General features: G+C 53.7%; 1 protein-coding gene across 1 annotated transcript in view; it reads right to left on the minus strand.

The window, feature by feature from the left end:
* Positions 1-7,939, minus strand: part of KCNK18 (potassium two pore domain channel subfamily K member 18) — a 17,706-nt gene that overhangs the window by 4,878 nt on the left and 4,889 nt on the right. The gene's annotated exons all lie outside the window — the stretch shown is intronic.

The following is a 7,939-nucleotide window of genomic DNA, read 5'->3' on the forward strand; positions in this document are numbered from 1 at the left end:
ACATTTTTATTACTCATTGATGAGACCACACTCCCAGAGGAATTTTGCACAGAGAATCCAGAGACATATATAAGAAAGGCAGTACAGTGCAGTGGTTAAGAATGGACACTATAGGGGGACCAGCAGATGGCATAATGGTTACGCTGCTGGACTTCCACGTGGTCAACTGCAGTTCAAGTCCTGGACCCGGCAGCTTAAAACTCACACTGAATGTTTGTGCATGCATTTCCAAAATCCCAAGAGGAGAATGGAGGAGAAGAGATTGCAGCATGGCCACTCCCCACCCCTGGAGTGGGGAGAGAGGGGATTTCTCCCTTTCTGTCTCTCTAAATAAAAAAGAGAGGGAATGGGCACTGTAGGGACCAGGTGGTGGAGCAGCGGCAAAGTCATGAGATCCACCTGGGAAAGGTCCTGTGATCACATCCTGGGACCTCCCTGAGCGTGCCAGGCACTCGTGCCCGTGTCCAAGATGCGGCTGGCTGGGACTGCGGGTGGATCGTGGCGTGCAAACCCCGTTGGAGGTACCTATCTTTCTGTATCTTACTCTTCTGGCTTCCCCCTCCCCATGGAGAAAATACATACATGCATACATACGTAAACACATCTTTAAACAACCACAATAGAACAGGTACTTCCAAGTCAGACCTGAGCGAACCCAAGACCCGGCTCTGCTGCCCGCAGGCTCTATGACCTCAGGCAAAGCGTTTCATCGTTTGGTGCCTCGGTTTCCTCAGGTACAGAAGTTAACACTGGTCCCAAGATATAGGGCAGTGGTAGAGATTAAGCAATTATTACTGTAAAGTGTTTAAAATTGTGCCTAGCTTGTTTTTTTCAAGAGACCATGTTTTCCTAATTACAAACAGGAGACGTGGTCCGACAAAGCTTTTGTGTGATGTTGCTGGGTGTGAGGGACAGTTACGAAGAATCGGTTTCAGTGGACAAAATATTTGATATCTGGGTTATTCAACAACATCTAGGATACAGCTGTTCACAGAGCTGTGGGGGCGGCTAGAGACATGATCTACTCAATCCAAAAACGATTCTAGGGCTCTTGGTAAACTGGGAAGAATGCAAAATTTCATTGCACATTTTTTCTCTCTCTCTCTTAGGGCAGAGAGAGGCAGAGCATGAGAAAGGAAGTGAGAAATCACTCTCCTAGGGTAACGGCCGTGCTGCAATCCCTTCTCCTCCATTCTCCTCAGAGGACTTCGGACACACATGCACACACTCCCGGCGTGTTTTTAAAGCCACTGGCTCCAAGATTCGAACTGTGCGGAAGGCCACATGTGATCCAGCGCCTTAACCACAGAACCACCTGCTGGCCCCAAATAACACATTTTCATACAGGAAGCCCACACCAGTTGTGACCATGACTTTTTGTTCACTTATTAACCCGTTGTCTTTTTCTTTTTTTTTTGAGTTAGAACAGTGCCTTTAAATGCAAGTTGGATCGTATTATTATAATCCCTCCAAGACTTCCCACCTCTCTGGGTAAAAACCGGTCTCCACAATGCCTGCAAAGTCCTTTGCCCCCTCAACTCCCACCTCCCACTTTCCCCTCCGCCACTCTGCTCCAGACACACTGACCTGCTTATCGTTCCTCAAGCCAGGCAGGCTCCTCCCTCAGGACTTTTCACTTAGTGTTCTCTTTGCCTAGAACATTTAGACTGCAAACAGCCATGTGGCTTGCTCCCTCGATCTCTAGGTCTTAATTCAAATGCTGCCTTCTCTGGGGAATCTGCCCTGAACACTGCACTTCAAATTGCAGCCTTCATCCCCACTGTCTTCTCCACTGCCCCTAAACATGTATAACCTTCTGACCCATTACGTGTGTGTGTGTGTGTGTGTGTGTGTGTGTGTGTGTGTATTTGTTTATTGTCACTCTTGCCATTTGGGTGAAGATTTTTGTCTCCTTTGCTCCTGGGCTCCTTCCCCTCCTGTGCCTAGAAGGGTGCCTGGCCCATTGATAAGCATGATAAGCATGTGCTGAATGAATAGGCACATTTACTGAGCACCTACGACAGGCATTTGTACGTGGGGTTGGAGGTACAAGAAAGAATAAGCAGAGGTCACACCCTGAGAGCTCTTGAGGCCTTTTCTGGAGGGACAGGGCTCAGAAGTGCAGAGCTGTGGAGTCCAGAGGAGTCCAGGGCCCAGGCCTCAGCAAAGGTTCCTGTGCCCACGCTGGGCATGGGCCCCACAGAGCCGTCAGCCCTTTGCAATGCCAGCAGCAGCCAAGAGGGCCCATAGACAGAGACCACCTGTTTTCCAGAGAGCGTGTGAGCCCCCAGTTCCCAGGCCGTCCTAGGGAAGTCTGGTGGGGCTCCTTAGGAACAGCTATAACTCCTCAGCTGCAGGATGGGGCCCACGGTCAGATTTTTTTTTATCTAAAGAAAAGAACCTGGGGCCCAACAGATGGTGTGATGGTTATGTCGTTGGACTCCCACACAGTCCACCATGGTCTGAGTCCCAGACTAAGCAATTTAAAACTCATGCTGAATGTGTATACATGCATGCCCAGAATCCCAAGAGGAGAGTGGAGGAGAAGGGATGGCAGGATGATGGCATGGCCATTCCCTCGGGGGGTGACATCCTGCTTTCTCTCTCTGTTTCTCTGGCGGGCACATGCATCCTATAGCAGAAGTCTCTCTAAGAGAAAGAAAAGAACCTGGGCCCAACAGTGGTGCAGCGTTAACACAATACTCTGCCATGCTGCGACCACATGCAGAAGTCCTGGGTTTGTGTCCTGAGGCTTCCGTGCACAGACCAGGATGGGGTAGGGATGTGGCAGGCATACACATGGCCTGTTACCCAGACTGGCTGAAGGCTAGGGGTGGATCATAGTGGGAAGACCCTATTGGGGGTGTCTGACTTTGCCTCTCTGTCACTCTCTCAGGAGAAATCAACCAACTTTTTTTTTTTTTTTTAAAGAACCAACATTTCTTGCAGAATTTGTAGAATCATGTGCCTTTTAGAGTCAAAATTCCCTTCCCAGCCAAATCCCTAATGCTAGCAATCTCCATTATTACTCACATTTGATGGACAAGGAACAGAGAAGACTGGTAACCTGTCCAGGGACACACAGTTCACTGATACAGCTCATTGTCAACAAAGGCCTACACCCCGTCTGGACCCCTCTCCTGAAGACCTTCCCTGTGCGTGTGCCAGGCCCGGTGCCCTCCTTGGCAAAAGTGGGTTTAGAGATCATAAGCAAAAAGCCTTTGCTGCTGCCTCTGGATGAGGGGCGTTTATAATCCCAGAAGACATGTTACACACCCCAAAGCATAGCAAGTTGCAGAGAGCACGCAGCCCCTACAGAGGGAGTGGGGGATTAGTGACCTCCATTACCGAATGCGGAAATGCATGCTGGGAAATCATGCCCTTTCTTATAATGCATTCATTTATTCTGATACCATCTACTGCACTTAACCCATGCGCATTTAGCAGCCCTGTACTTTCCTTATGAATCTGAGAGAGTTGACCCAGTTGGGAAAGACTGGGGATTGACCAGCTTCATACTCATCAGGTGACCTAGAGATGCAGGGCAGGAAGCAGTATTACCAGAGGGACCCTCAAATGCCGCTATTGATTACAGGCAGTGCACAGCATTCTCCAGCATCCTCTTCCAGTTGTAATTACTGGACAGCGTAACGTCCTAATTGACTCCTACAGTGGGCGGTAGCGTCACTTTCCGAGGACTTACACCAAGCTAATGCATTTCCATTAAATCAGCGATTGGCAGCCTGGACTCCCATTAGAATCACCTGGAGGGCTCTAAAAAACCCTGATGCTTGAGCTTGGTCCCTAGAGATTCTGACTTGATTAGTCTGGGGCAGGGTCCGGACATGGGGGCTTGTGAAATGCTCCTAGGTAGTCCTAAAGTGCGGTCAGGACTGAAGCTTGTGCCTCAGATCAGTGCTTCTCAAACATGAGCAGGCATCAGAATCACTTTGTAAAACACATCTGGGCCTCACACCCGTAGTTCCTGGTGCAGTAGGTCTAAGAGGGGCCTGAAGTCATTGCATTTCTAACAAGTTCCCTGGCAATGCTGATGTCACTGGTCCTGGGTCACACTTTGACAGCCTTGCAATGGATCAGTGGTTTCCCACAGCAGCCAAGTTTTCCCCCATGGAACATGTGACAATGCCTAAGGACATTTTTGGCTGCCACAGTGGGTGGAGGCAGCAAAGGAGGCATGACGGTATCCAGCAGGAAGGGCCCAGGATGCTGGTTGACATCCTACACTGGATAGGAGGACCCCACAGAAAAGTGTCCACCCATCATGCCCACAGTGCCCAGGTGGGCACCCTGCATTAAGTCAGTCTAAGTTCTTGGGGTTCGGGGGAAACAGACTAACCCCATGCTCCCAGCCCAGGGTCTTCCTTGTGGTTGCAGCTCTCCCGAAGCCACTGTTCCTTTGAAGGGTTCCCTGAGCTGTGGGCTCCCCTGGAAGGCCAGCTTTGGGGCCGGATCACGGGCCTGCCTCCAATTCCTAGACCTGACCCCCCACCCCGACCCCAGCCTAGACTCCCTTGGCTGTGGATGGGACAGTCACTGGGACAGCACTGCTTCACAGGCTGGCTGTGGGAGATAAACAAGATCAGGCACCGAAAGCATGTTGACATCACGCCGGCCCACGCTGAGCACTGCCAGCTTCCGGTCTCATTCTTCCTGCCCACCAGCTGCCCTGGCCTGCGTCAGCACTCTCTCAGAGCTCGAGCGGGTTTATGAACCCACTGCTGCAGACACGGGCTGCCAGCCAGCGACCAAAAAAAGCTTTCCCTGACACGCTCTGGCGCCTGTGCCAAGCCCAGCTGCCTGCCTGGTTTAGGAAAAGTCAAACTGGTCTTCGTCATCCTGGTGCCCTCACTGGGGCCTGGCTTGGGAGATGGTAGGAGGCCCAGTGGGGGGCTTCTGGGAAGAGGTCCCGGCTGATTATAACACCCATGGAAAGCGATGGCCAGCCCTTCCTCTATTCACTGTGGTTGTGATCAGATAAAGACCTCAGTGGCCTGTTGTGGCCCACTGAGCGGAAGGGTGGTGTGAACCTGATGCTCAGTGCCACCACCAAGCTACACGTTGGCCCTAGAGCCGTCCTCCCACTTGGCTTCCTACTTGTGAGGTGACACAGTCTCCTTGCAGTATAAGCCAGCCAGTTGGGTTGGGTTTTCCAGGAGTTGCAGCTAAAGGCAGCCTGGCTGCCACTTTTGCCTGTGGCCGTGAGCTGCTCTGCACATGGACGTGACCTCCACGCTGCTGGAGGAGTCTCCATCCTTCCCTTGTAGCCTAGGAGGGGACATGGAGCCAGGGACTAGCTCGAGGGGCTACCTCCCTTCCTGGAGATGACATAGTTCTGACCCTAAATGTGTATCACCTCTTTGAATCTGAGGGGACTTGGGGCACATGGCAGCCACAGCTCTGTGACCCCAGTGAGCCCAGCGCCTGCTCTGCTGGATGAAAAGAGGAGCCCCACTGCGACAGGGGTGGAGTGATGGCCACACTCCCAGTGAGAGCTCCGCCCCAAGAGCTCCTGACATTTGGCTGAGGCAGTTCCAGCCCCTCCACCTCCTATGACCCCCGCTCACCCTGGCAAGGGAGGCTTCTGCCAGGCTTGGTTGGGCCCCTCTACCCTGGCTCTCCCTGCCGCACCACCAGAGGGGAAGCAGCAGGTGGGCAGGCCAGCTCGAACAGGCCCTGAGCTACCAGAGAGTCCTCTGAAGCTGGCCAAGGACACAGTGCCCAAGGACAAGACCAGTCTCAGCTCCTCTGGCACTCAGCAGAGTGGGTGGTGAGCGCCTGTGTTTACTGTTTATCCTCTCTCACCTGCGAGACTAGCGCCCACAGGGCAGGGAGTTTCTACGTGTCAGGTACACAGAAATTTGCCCATAGAGAGAGGCATGGAGTGCTGGGTATAAAACTCCGGTGACCTGGGCTCAAATGCACAGGAGCGTCTGACCTTTCAAACTGGGCAGTCCTGTGGTACCTTAGTTTCCCCGCCTGGAGTGTGGGAATAACGCCAGCACCTACTTGTGAGGGTGAGACGGTGGACCATCATAAGGCGCCTGCAGTGGGACTGGCGCGTCTAAGTATGAAAGTGTCAGCCTGCGCAGCTGCAGCTGTTGTAGGGACTCCATATGTGTTAGCAGGGGAGGGGAGAAGGGAGGAAGAGAAAAGGAAGGGATGGAGGGAGGGCAGGCCATCTGCACACCACATTCCTACATCCTCTGTCATACAAAAGCTGCCCTTTGTGCGGCCACTGAAGGGGACACCTGTGGCTTTGAGGGTCTCCAGAGACTGTCTAGGTGAGTGAGTGGTCACTGTGGAAGGGCAGCTGTTCCCCTCCTCTGGAAGTCTGACACATAAGGACTCTTTCCTGTGCTTGGGGACTGGCGACACATACAGAGCGAGTGCAGGGACAGGGTGAGGACAGCCCCCTCTTCTCTCAGTGCCTTCACTCCTAGGACTGGCATCCTCTCCAGGAGTCTCCTGGAATTCCAGCTACCCCCTGCCTCCAGGCACAGCCAGCTTCTCCCTGGGGCTCCCTGAGTGGGATGGGCAGGGTCCCCATAGTGCCCCGTGCACCTGCAAGGTTGGCAGCCTGCCTTTGGGGAAAGAGCACTGGACCTTGAGTCTTTTTTTTTTTTTTGGAGAGGTTTTCGCTATAGGGCGCGTGCGCTCGCCAGACAGACAGAGACATAGAGACAGAAAGCGAGAAATCACCCCCCAGGGGGGATGGTCACGCCGCAATCCCTTCTCCTCCAGTCTCCTCTCAGGATCTTGGGCACGCACGCACACGCGCCCGGCGTGAGATTTAAGCCACCGGGTCCGAGACGCGAACTGCGGTCGACTACGTGGGAGTCCAGCGACATAGCCATTACGCTAACTGCTGGTTCCCTGGACCTTGAGTCTTGAAGTCTGCTCGTGGGCACCAGCTTCACTCAGTGTGGACCCCTAACCCCTGACTGCACTCTGGGCTCAAGTCCCCCACTGTGGCAGGGGGCTCACAGCACCTGGTGCGCAGACCTCTGCGAGCATCAAGGGCGGCCTCTTAGCACAGCTGGGCATGGGTAAGGTTAGCTTGTGTTGCTGCTGCAGCCCTTTTCCACCCTCGCCTACCTGCTGGTGCTCCACCCTCCACCATCCTGCATCTCCACGCTCACCCTCCTCCAGGTACTCACCCTCCTCCAGGTGCTCCTCCATCCTGGTGGAGTCAGATTTATATGTACGTTGGTGACTAAACCCAGCCCTCGCCCAGAGCCCAGGCCATGTCTCCATCAGCCCTGGAGTGTCTCCATTAGCCCTGGAGTGTCTCCATGAGCCCTGGTGTGTCTCCATCAGCCCTAGTGTGTCTCCATCAGTCCTGGATTGTCTCCATCAGCCCTGGTGTGTCTCCATGAGCCCTGGAGTGTCTCCATCAGCCCTGGTGTGTCTCCATCAGCCCTGGAGTGTCTCCATCAGCCCTGGAGTGTCTCTATCAGCCCTGGAGTGTCTCCACCAGCCCTGGAGTGTCTCCATGAGCCCTGGTGTGTCTCCATCAGCACTGGTGTGTCTCTATCAGCCCTGGTGTGTCTACATCAGCCCTGGAGTGTTTCCATCAGCCCTGGTGTGTCTCCATCAGCACTGGTGTGCCTCCATGAACCCTGATGTGTCTCCATCGGCACTTGTGTGTCTCCATGAGCCCTGGTGTGTCTCCATCAGCCCTGGCGTGTCTCCATGAGCATTGGTGTATCTCTATCAGCCCTGGTGTGTCTCCATCAGCCCTGGAGTGTCTCCATCAGCCCTGTAGTATCTCCATCAGCCCTGGTGTGTCTCCATCAGCACTGGAGTGTCTCCATCAGCCCTGGAGTGTCTCCATCAGCCCTGTAGTATCTCCATCAGCCCTGGTGTGTCTCCATCAGCACTGGAGTGTCTCCATCAGCCCTGGAGGGTCTCCCTTCAC

The sequence above is a fragment of the Tupaia chinensis genome, unplaced genomic scaffold, assembly GCF_000334495.1.
Source record: "Tupaia chinensis unplaced genomic scaffold, TupChi_1.0 Scaffold000069_1, whole genome shotgun sequence".
Taxonomy (NCBI): domain Eukaryota; kingdom Metazoa; phylum Chordata; class Mammalia; order Scandentia; family Tupaiidae; genus Tupaia; species Tupaia belangeri.